Genomic DNA, 12,117 nt, shown 5'->3' with positions numbered 1-12,117 from the left:
CTGGCTGGAGCCAAATGTGAGCAGGGCTGGTGGAAGCGTTATAAGGAAATGATTAAACAATAAGGAATCTGCCGACTCCTGAAGGAGCAGTTTGATGCTTAGAAAGTAGTTATTTTGAATAAGGACATGAAAACTGGCAAATAACAACAAAACTGACTTGCTGTTGCGATGCATGTGCCTGCCAGGTATTTTATAAAGAGTATTTCACTTAGTGGAAAGGAGGTAGACGTGATCATCTCATTTTACTACATGGACATACAGGCATGTTTTCAGTGCCAGCCCAGGAAGCCAAATCTGGTTAACTTAAACACCAAAGCAGTTGGCAAGAAAGCTGGGAGAACTTACTCTGAAAAGGGGACGGAAATCAAAACTGTCGAGATGTAAGACCCAAAGCAAAGTCTACCCCACAAGGTAAGCGTGGCCCTTTTGCTCAGCACTCAGGCCCCTAGAGACATTTCCAAACTTCCCTGGTGGTTCAGACAGTAAAGCGTCTGCCTACAATGCAGGAGACCCTGGTTCAGTCCCGGGGTTGGGAAGATCTTCTGGAGAAGGAAATGGCAACCCACTCCAGTACTCTAGCAGGAAAACCCCATGGACAGAGGAGCCTAGTAGGCTACAGTCCACGGGATCCAAAGAGTCGTGCAGGACTGAGCGACTTCACTTTCTTTCTTTTCTTTCACTTTCATGCCCCTAAGCTCTGGACAATCACCCCAGCTGCCCCTGAACACTATGCCAAGAAGTCATCATCAACTGTTCCTTCATCTCACTGACACCCACTGAGGATCCAGAATGATAGGTGAGGGTGTTTGATAATCCGTGAGTTGTTGGCCCAGAGTCAGGAGGAAGAGAGTATTAGCTCTTCTTCAGCTCCCCAATAGAAAGAAGCTTCATGCCTCCCACATAGACTCTTCAGAATTGGATAGCCACCCCAATTTAGAAAAGATTTCAGATGCTCATAAGCATGGGAATGGACATCATTGTCAAGATGTCAGGACTAGTGAGCAGAGGTTTTTCAGGCTCAGGTCTTGTCTGAATCAAAGCTACACAATCTTTACATGGATCTCAGTCAGTGGCAATAAATTCTACAGAAAGTTTCATTATAGAAAGTGCATAATTTTTAGAGCAACATGGTATGAGTAGGTCTCCCATTGAACATCTATACAGTATAAGAAGATGCTAAGCAAGATAGAGTAGGGGATTGCTCCCTTATATTCTTAGGATTTATGGTCTATTAGAAATCATGCTTAGAAAAAAAAAAAGAGTTTACTCATTGCCCAGTGAGTGTCAGTGCTGAAAGAGCTATGGTCGTTAAAGTTTGGGAGATAATTGTGTGAGATGAGATGTTCCAGAAAACTTACAGGGAGGATGGCTGGGATCCAGATATACAGGGGATAATATTTTGGGCAAGGGAGGATTTGCATATGCAACAGTGTTTGTAGGCACAAATCCATCAGATTGTAATGCAGAACTTTCTGGATTAAATGCATGATGCCATTAAGCTGCTGCTCTTTACCTATAAACCAAAATCCAGTCATCAGAATAATAGATAGGATTATAGGAAGTCAGGAGCCAACTGCCAAGTTTTTCAGTTTGAAGGGATCCTCTTTCTGGAGGAAACAAGAATTGAATGCAAGCCTGCAGTGATTATAAATACACATGAGGAAAATGGGAAGCTGTATCTCCAGCCAAGATATGCTCTTGTTATCGACCCAGAGAGGAGGTTGTTGACTGACAAAAGAGAATGGGCGGCTTTGGGTGAAAGTCACTTGTGACAGGTCTGGAATACAAACACATCCAAACCCTCTGTTTTGCTGCTTCAGGCTAGAGTTCCATTTACACTGGCTTTGACCTTAGGAAAACATTGTGAGTGGCCTTGGAGCAAAATGAAGTAAAGCCAAGAATGATGCTTCAGTAAAGAGCTGTAACACAAATTCTCAGCCAAGGCTGAATCTTAGAAACGTGGACAGTAATTCAAATCTAAAGACATCAGGAGGTCACCTGGTAAAGGACATGCCTCGTTGGACCAATGACATTGGCAGGAGTATTGAATTCCCTACATCTTCTATAGGGAAAGCTTTCATTCCTTTATAATTAACTAAAAATAAATATCCTCACTTATCAGAAGTCCTTTGCTGCTGGGCTGCACAGTTGCAAACCAATATGAGCTTGTTGAAAGGAGGATCAACAGCAGTAAATTTCAGACATTAACCTCTCCTTTCGTTTGCACATGATCTTTGCTTTGTGTCATGCAGGTATCCACTGCTCACTGCTGCCCTCCACCCCACAGTCTGTACCACCCTTCATCCCTCCCCGGGTACAGTTGTCTCAGTAGTCCCCCACAACGCCAGCTTCTTTCTAGTTTTAAAGTCTTGATTTTAATAGCACCTTCTGAGAGACGCTTCCCTGACCTGTCCAGCTAATACAGGTTGGATTTTTCTATCATAGAATCTTATTTCCCCTAGAAAAATTTTCTTGTCATTTACTATTCAATTGCTCAGCAGTGTCCAACTCTTTTGTGACCCCGTGGACTGTAGCTTGCCAGGCTCCTCTGTCCACGGGATTTTCCAGGTGAGAATACTAGAGTGGGTTATCATTCCTTCTTCAGGGGATCTTCCCAACTCAGGGATCAAACCCAAATGTTTCCTACACTGCAGGCAGATTCTTTACCACTGAGCCACCTGGGAAGCCCAAAATGCTTACCAAATATTTATATTCATTTACTTATCTCCTTGTTTATTTCCTGCCTGTCTTTCCAGGCTGTTAATTTCGAAAGTCTCCTTCCTTTGCCACTGCATCATCAGAGAACTGACCAATGGAAAACACTTAAAAACTGAACAAACAAATGAGGATTTGAAATATTTCCTGAAGTTTTCTTTTGAAGCCCTCAAACTGATATTAGTAGATATCACATAGGTCTTTTCTTTCCTTCCTGCACAAAGAAAAAGTAGATCCAAAGGGATCTTAGGAATCTGACTTTGAGCCAAGTAGTCTGGTTCTCTTCTGATTTTTGCATTACACATGCAAATGAATGGCAGAAGTTTTTTGTGGTTTATGTAACTTAATGAGTATTGCTATCCAAGGAACAACTCCATTTTTCAGCATCACACAGTACACTGTTTTAGATAACAAGCTATTGGTATTATTTATTGCATAGATATTTGAATGATTAGATGATTACATAAATGAATGTAAAATTAAGAGTTATATAATAAAGCACAGAATCAAGGGATTTTCTTTGGGCTATGTATCAAATAACCAAAGTGCAAGTATGAAAATGATCTTGCTCTGAATATGGCAGGTTTTAATTAATATTTATTAGATAGGGAGTAGAGTCTCTGGCTGGGAATTTAACAAGCAGATGGTTTCTCTAATGTTGAAAGTGAAGGTTGGAATTTTTTAACCCAGTTAACATCAGTCATCTGCATAGCTCCATATTCTATCTACGTTGTTCACACAAAATTGAGATATTTTTGCTACAAGCAGTACTAGAAGGGGCAGGCTGCTGCTTCTGCTGCTAAGTCACTTCAGTCGTGTCCAGCTCTGTGCGACCCCATAGATGGCAGCCCACCAGGCTCCCCTGTCCCTGGGATTCTCCAGGCAAGAACACTGGATTGGGTTGCCATTTCCTTCTCTAATGCAGGAAAGTGAAAAGTGAAAGTCAAGTCTCTCAGTCATGTCTGACTCTTCCCGACCTCATGGACTGCAGCCTACCAGGCTCCTCCGTCCATGGGATTTTCCAGTCAAGAGTACTGGAGTGGGTTGCCATTGCCTTCTCCAATGCATGAAAGTGAAAAGCGAAAGGGAACATGAAAAGCTTTATCACAGCCTGGGGACAGCTCTTTGTTCATTGTTACCCTGACATGTAGGAAATCAATGCTGTAAAGATGAATTTAAGGACAGTACTATTTTATTCTGTATGATAAAATGACTGTGGTAAGTTAAAAACTTTTGTTATGTTTTACCCTTCATGAAACTCTGCTAGGAAGCCTAATGCATTTATTCCATTTTCACTCTAGGAAAAAAAGTGTCTGATTATTTCTAAAGTTTTATTGAAGCTTTACTTTGATTGTGTTATGAATATAAAATGCCTTGCACATAATGCTTGGAATGTAGTAAACTCTTGATAGAAGTCCATTTCTTTCCTCCCCATAACACTTAAAAATGATAATATGCTTATGAATTTTAATAGTTATTTATGAAACACTCAATTTATCTCCTACATTGTCTGAGTGCTTTACAGGCATTATTCTGATTAATCCCCACCCATTCCATGTGAGACAGGGACTATGAGTCTCCCCATTTTTTAGTTTACAGAAGTAAGGCACTCATCCAGGATCATCAAGTAATCTATGTCTGTCTTATCTCAAAATCTATTCTAGTGTTTTACTACTAAATTAAGCATGTTCACCACTTTAAAAGCATAAGTAATTTAAAGCCCTGATTACAAGAATTCTATTGTGATTTATATGAGTTTGTGTAAAGTACTTTATATTTTTAGTTAGTGACAAACTCCGTAAGAATGAGAACTGTTTAATTCATATATCCTAATTTTTTCCCCAATGCTTGAGATAGAAATCCTGTTTGATAGATATCTGGTGAGATAGTGAGTGTATGATTCCAGAAGAAATACATAACAAGAACATACTGCTTGTGAAATCTCAGTCTCTCCCTCTTAGAACTGCTCAGGCTGAAGCTGTGTGGTCATCTGTCATGGATGATTTAGAAAGAATTACTAAATCATGGGAAATTTTGTCCTGGATGACGATGTAAGCAATTTGTGCAAAGGAAATTATTGTCAACTTGTTTCTACAAGTGTCAAGAGATTTAGAATGTTATTTATGTTATCCTCAAGTAACTTTTCTTACCCTAAAAAGTATAAATATGAATCTGAGAGAAAAAAAAAAATCCATGCTATCGTGCCATTACTCTTTCAAACTTCAGAGAATCTTTTTCTGTTCCAAAAACCCTACTCCAATAAAGTATAATCAACCACCCTGTTGTTTTAGTTTGTTTGAGCTGCTATAACAAAATACCACAGACTGGATGGCTTATAAACAACAGAAGTCCATGATCAGGGTGCCAGAATGCTCAGATTCTGGTGAAGGCTCTCTTCTGGGTTATAAATTCCTAACTTTTCACTTTATCCTCAAGTGATGGGAAGGGCTGGAACTTGGTGAGGCCTCCTCTATAAGACTGGTTCAGTAGTAAAAAGAATTCACTTGCCAGTGCAAGACACACAGGAGATGTGAGTTCATTCCCTGGGTCAGGAAGATCCCCTGGAGGGGGAAATAGCAACCCTCTCAGTATTCCTGCTTGAGAAATCCCACGGTCAGAGGAGGCTGGTGGGCTATAGTTCACAGGGTCGCAAAGAGTTGGACATGACTGAGTGACTTAGCATACACTGCTATAAAGCACTAACCCTTTCAAGACTATCCACACTCATAACTTAATCACCTCCCCAAAGCCCCACCTCCTGATATATCACACTGGGGACTAGGATTCCAACTTGTTGATTTTGAGAGGACCCAAACATTCAGACCGTAGCACCTGTCTTGGGAAGTGACACTCTTATGGACATTGTTTCTAACTAAACTGTGTGAAAGAAAAGTATGGGAGCAATCTCAGGGTCTTTGATAGGAAGGGCAGAGGCCCCACCTCTGAACTATTAAAGTGGAATCAATGGACGTGAGGCTCAGAAAAGCACTTTGTACCCTACTTCCATGTTGGGATGATGACTCTAGTCTAAAATAGCTGTGCCCAGACTATCCAGGGACAAGAGTAAAATTTCAGGCCCTATTTTTCCCCCTCCACTGCACAACAGACACAGAAATATATACCAGTGTCTGTCCACCTTCAGGGTGTTAGTCAGGGTTCTCCACAGAAGCAGAACCAACTGGATGCATACATAGAGAAAAAGAGGAAGGGAGAAACAGAGAGAGAGGTTTATTTTAAGGAACTGGCTTATGCCATTGTGGGGGTTGGCAAGTCAAAAATCTGCTTGGCAGGCCAGGAGGCTGGAGACTGAGGGAAAAGTTGACGATGCAGCTTAAGTATAAAGGCGGTCTGTACACAGAATTTCTTCCTCCCGCAAAGTCAGTCTTTTCTTAGAGACCTGCAACTGATTGGATGAATTCCACCAATATTAGGGAAGATAATCAGCTTTATACAAAGTATACTGATGTAAACATTAATTTCATTCAAAAAATAATCTCACAATGACATCTACACTATGATCAAACATCTGGCTATCGAGGCTTGGCCAAGTCAGCGTGTACACCTAACCATCATTCTCGGTAACAGCGCATGAGACTGCTCATCGAATTGTGTTCATCGTGAGATCTCTTCTGGACAGAGAGCTCCCAGACCCACAGTTTCACACTGACACTTTATGTGGAAAGTAAGGCCAGAGATTGGATGTGTGTTATTCTATGTATCTTCATGGAAAAATGACCAGATGAATCCAAAGAGCAAATTCCAACAGATTTTCATAATGGTTTTTAATATTATTCACACACATACACACACACATATTACCCCCCCCCACACACACACATAGATTTACTCATACAGATAGATTTGGTTATTTAATATGTCAGTCATTGCATTCAAGATTTGGACTCTCATTTTTGTTGTTGTTGTTCAGCTGTTGAGTCATGTCTGATTCTTCGTGACCCCAAGGACTGCAGCACGCTAGGCTTCCCTGTCTTTCACTCTCTCCTGGATTTTGCCCAGTTTCATGTACATTGAGTCAGCGATGGCATCTCACAATGTCATCCTCTCCCACCCTCTCTCCTCCTGCCTTCAATCTTTCCCAGCATCAGAGTCTTTTCCAATGAGTCAGCTCTCCGCATCAGGTGGCCAAAGTATGGGAGTTTCAGCTTCAGCATCGGTCCTTCCAACAAATATTCAGAACTGATTTCCTTTAGGATGGACTGGTTTGATCTCCTTGCTGTCCAACGGACTCTCAAGAGTCTTCTCCAGCACCACAATTAAAAAGCACTGAATCTTTTGTTATCCCCTACCAAAACAAAATGGGAAACAAGAAGCATAGGCAGCAATAGTAACCTATCCCTCTGGTCAATGTCAAACTCAAGAGGAGCTGAAATTATTCCCCAGTTCATTTGACCACAGAGTAAGCTTTTCTCCCCTCTCGGTCCTGATTCAGTCAAGTTTGCTGACAAGTTGGAATTCTACAAGAAGGAAAAATAGTCCAGGTAAAGGTTTCAGTTCTCATTTTTGAGCCAGAGAGCTTATTTCCCTGATTCACTGGAGGAGAGAGAGACTTGGCCATTCCTCTCGCGGGCCATCAGGTTTCCGCCTTGCTGTGCCAGTAGGGCTAGAGCAGAGCTCGAGTCCAAAAACTGCAACCTTCCTGACATGGCTGCTTTTGCTCACGAGGGCTGCATAATCCATCTTGCTCTGGAACTTTTCTTCTGGCATTGATTTGGTGGAATAAGTCAGGAGGTGTCAAGATTCTCCTTGTTATAACACATGAAGTCTTCTTAATGGACCTTTAGTTGAAAGTCCTCACATTGGTTTCCTTTCACTTATTAATGGTAAAGTGGGAATTTTTAAAGTATATGCACGAAATTCTTCATTAATTTTCTTCTAACTTGGCAAAGACAACAAATTTAATCATTTTTATAACTTTGCTAAACTAATCTACAGGAAATGATTTCTCGGGATATCATTTCATTCAGAGTATTCTCATGGGACGCTTTTTAGAATCGAGCCCAAGCACACATGCTTTTCAACCTCATGGGGTTAGAATTTTGGCTTCTATTCTGTGGCTTTCACTAGAATTCATCTATGTCTTTTTGGAGGCATTTATTTTCACCCAGCTTCCTGTTGGACTTCCTCTGTGACTAAGAATAAATCCTGGGTACAGAAATCTCAGGACTGAATGACTGGCCTTGTAGAAGAAATTACAAATATTTGCCCTCAAGGACACCTTAAAGGCCACTGCCTCCACATTTCCTTCTTAAACCCTTTTCTGCCTGTCATTAGACTTGGAATATTAGTGTACTCTTAGATGGGTAGATAGATGATAGATAAAGAGACACACAGAGAAAGAACTTTTCTAAAATATTTTTTCTAAAGTAGGTATATTTTGGAAATCTATTCCACAGATTTGAGGCCCCATTTACCACATGAAATTACTGCCTCAGGTAATCAGTTGCTTACTCCCTGAAATTCTCAGTGGCATTCCATCCTCTCTGAGTCTGTGAAAGCTATCTCTGGCTTTTTCTACGATGTTCCCCATCACAGCCTTTCTACCCACTATATCCTACTCACCCTTACAAATCTAAGTAAAGAGATCTATTACCAAATTTCCTCCCGCTCCTTAGGCCTTAAAGTAATCTCCGCAATCTTCTGATTGCCTATTGCTCATACTGTCTGTACTATAGACTTTGTACTTTTTTTCTTTTTCTTAACTAAATTATTTATTTTAATTGGAGGCTAATTACAATATTGTAATGGTTTAATATAAGGTATTGTCTCTTAATTGTACTGTGTTTATTAATCTTCCCAAGGTGTTTATGACCCTCACGAAGTGTCTAGTTACTCACAAGATATTCAGATTATAGGTGAATTGAAAAGACAACAGACAGGTTCCAAATCGAGAAAGGAGCATGTCAAGACTGTATATTGTCACCCTGCTTATTTAACTTATATATGCAGAGTACATCACATGAAATGCCAGGCTAGATGAAGCACAAGCTGGAATCAAGATTGCGAGGAGAAATATCAATAATCTCAGATTCATAGATGATACCACCCTTATGGCAAAAAGCAAAGAAGAATTAAATAGCGTCTTGTTGAAAGTGAAAGAGGAGAGTGAAAAAGTTCACTTAAAACTCAGTATTTATAAAACTAAGATCATGGCATCTGGTCCCATAAGTGCAGCTCAGTCAGTTCAGTTCAGTCTCTCAGTCGTGTCTGACTCTTTGCGACCCCATGAATCTCAGCACGCCAGGCCTCCCTGTCCATCACCAACTCCTGGAGTTCACTCAAACTCACGTCCATTGAGTTGGTGATGCCATCCAGCCATCTCATCCTCTGTCGTCCCCTTTTCCTCCTGCCCCCAACCTCTCCCAGCATCAGAGTCTTTTCCAGTGAGTCAACTCTTCACATGAGGTGGCCAAAGTACTGGAGTTTCAGCTTTAGCATCATTCCTTCCAAAGAACACTCAGAGTTGATCTCCTTTAGAATGGGCTGGTTGGAACTCTCTGCAGTCCAAGAGACTCTCAAGAGTCTTCTTCAACACCACAGTTCAAAAGCATCAATTCTTCCACGTTGTCCAACTCAGAGGGATTGTACGGGGAGGGAGGTGGGAGGGGGGTTCAGGATGGGGAACACGTCTACACCCGTGGCAGATTCATTTGATGTATGGCAAAACCAATACAATATTATAAAGTAATTAGCCTCCAATTAAAATAAATAAATATAAATTTAAAAAAAAAACATCAATTTTTCAGCGCTTAGCTTTCTTCACAGTCCAACTGTCACATCCATACATGATCACTGGAAAAACCATAGCCTTGACTAGATGGACCTTTGTTGGCAAAGTAATGTCTCTGCTTTTCAATATGCTATCTAGGTTGGTCATAACTTTTCTTCCAAGGAGTAAGCGTCTTTTAATTTCATGGCTGCAGTCACCATCTGCAGTGATTTTGGAGCCCATAAAAATAAAGTCTGACACTGTTTCCACTGTTTCCCCATCTATTTGCCATGAAGTGATGGGACCAGATGCCATGATCTTCGTTTTCTGAATGTTGAGCTTTAAGCCAACTTTTTCACTCTCCTTTTTCACTTTCTTCAAGAGGCTTTTTAGTTCCTCTTCACTTTCTGCCATAAGGGTGGTGTCATCTGCATATCTGAGGTGATTGATATTTCTCCCAGCAATCTTGATTCCACCTTGTGCTTCTTCCAGCCCAGTGTTTCTCATGATGTACTCTGCATAGAAGTTAAATAAGCAGGGAGACAATATACAGCCTTGACGTACTCCTTTTCCTATTTGGAACCAGTCTGCTGTTCCATGTCCAGTTCTAACTGTTGCTTCCTGGCCTGCATAATAGGTTTCTCAAGAGGCAGGTCAAGTGGTCTGGTATTCCCATCTCTTGAAGAATCTGGTCCCATCACTTCACAGCAAATATATGGGGAAACAATGAAAACAGTGAGAAACTTTTTTTTCTTGGGCTCCAAAATCACTGCAGATGGTCATTGCAGCCATGCAATTAAAAGATGCATGCTCCTTGGGAGAAAAGCTATGACCAATCTAGACAGCATATTAAAAAGCAGAGACATCACCTTGCCAACAAAGGTCCATCTAGTCAAAGCTATGGCTTTTCCAGTAGTCATGTATGGATGTGAGAGCTGGACTATAAAGAAAGCTGAGCACTGAAGAATTAGTGCTTTTGAACTGTGGTTTGGAGAAGACTCTTGAGAGTCCCTTGGACTGCAAGGAGATCCAACCAGTCGATCCTAAAAGAAATCAGTCCTGAGTGTTCATTGGAAGGACTGATGCTGAAGCTGAAACTCCAGTACTTTGGCCACCTGATGCAAAGAACTGACTCATTAGAAAAGACCCTGATGCTGGGAAAGATTGAAGGCAGGAGAAGGGGACAACAGAGGATTAGATGGTTGGACGGCATCACTAAAATGAACATAAGTTTGAGCAAGCTCTGGGAGTTGATGATGGACAGGGAAGCCTGGCATGCTGCTGTCCATGGGGTCCCAAAGAGTCAGACACAACTGAGAGACTGAACTGAACTGAAAAGACAACCTTAGTCAAATATACTCTCAAACTATGTCAATGTGTTTGTTGGTAGAAATGACACCTCAAAGCCCTGCACATGGTAAGGGTAGAGTATGATTGTTTCTTTTGAAAAATAAAAGACGTGATCTGATGTCTCTAAATAAAGCCAGATTCATGACTTCTGGTTCATAATCATCCTCCATCTCGTTTTCCCTGGTAGTACGCAATTTCCATTCTTTTCATTATTGAACAGCAAGATAGTTAAATTAGAGATATATAATTCACTAATCATGTGATTTGGTTTTATAACTATTAGTAATAAGTTGCTAACCCTCAGCCTTAAATTTTTCTTTCTCTCTACGCAACCTTGGAGAACCTCAGCAGAGACTCAGCATCTATTTTCCTGCTCTTTTTTTTCCTACTGTCTATGCATAAACATAGCACAGGGATAAGCCGGCAAATGCCACTTTGGAGTGGTGGTGGTGGGAGAGGACGATGGTAGCAGACAGAAAATGTTAGATCGTGCATAGTTCATGAATTTGATTCATAATTATGAAAACTTAGGAAGAGCTCTCATCAAAGAATTTTAGTTTTAATAGGTACAGTGACTGAGAAAAATGTTGAAACTATGGTGTGGTTGTTGTGTTTTTTTTTTGGATTTGTAAATATCACAAATGCCCATTCATTCATTTACATATTCATGTGATAGCATTTGTGATCTGTGACTTAGAATGGCCTTCCCCCAACTGTGAAGGGATCTGTGGGGGTCTACAAAAGTGCCTGTGATATGACACCTGTTCCATGAAGTTTTCTCTCACCAGAAGCAGAAAGGCATAACCAGATACTTTCATGGAATGGGAATCACAAGTCAAATGAGACATCAGGCTCGCGCTCATGCCTCATTTGCCAGTTATGCTGACTGAACAAAGCAGACATTCCAAGTTAAGCATTGGAGAAATTGATTTGTGACAAGAGAGGAGTTTCTTTTGGAAATTCTTTTATTGGCAACTGCTTTTGACATGAGGAATTCCCATTATGAATTAGGAAAATTCATACAACAGAATTCATTTTGTTCCTCCCTAATGTACATACTTTTAGAGCTGTTTCCTTAGAATAGTATATTTCCTTTCTCTTTCCATGATTGGTTCGTAGCTGCTACACTGTGATGAAAATATGTGCCATCTTTTGGGAGAGCTGAGGTATTCCTATAAGAAGCAAACAACGATTGCTTCCCCTCACCTTAAAAAGAATTGTGCCTGTTATATCATAGTTAGAAATGAAGGCTAACTTCTTATATACAAGAGTTTCACAGTTTTTTTCTAATTACAATAGCAATGATTTGGCCTTGGAATATCTTG

This window comes from Oryx dammah, unplaced genomic scaffold (genome assembly GCF_014754425.2).
Source record: "Oryx dammah isolate SB20612 unplaced genomic scaffold, SCBI_Odam_1.1 HiC_scaffold_26, whole genome shotgun sequence".
In the NCBI taxonomy this organism is placed as follows: domain Eukaryota; kingdom Metazoa; phylum Chordata; class Mammalia; order Artiodactyla; family Bovidae; genus Oryx; species Oryx dammah.
Note: the sequence above shows the minus strand (reverse complement) of the source record.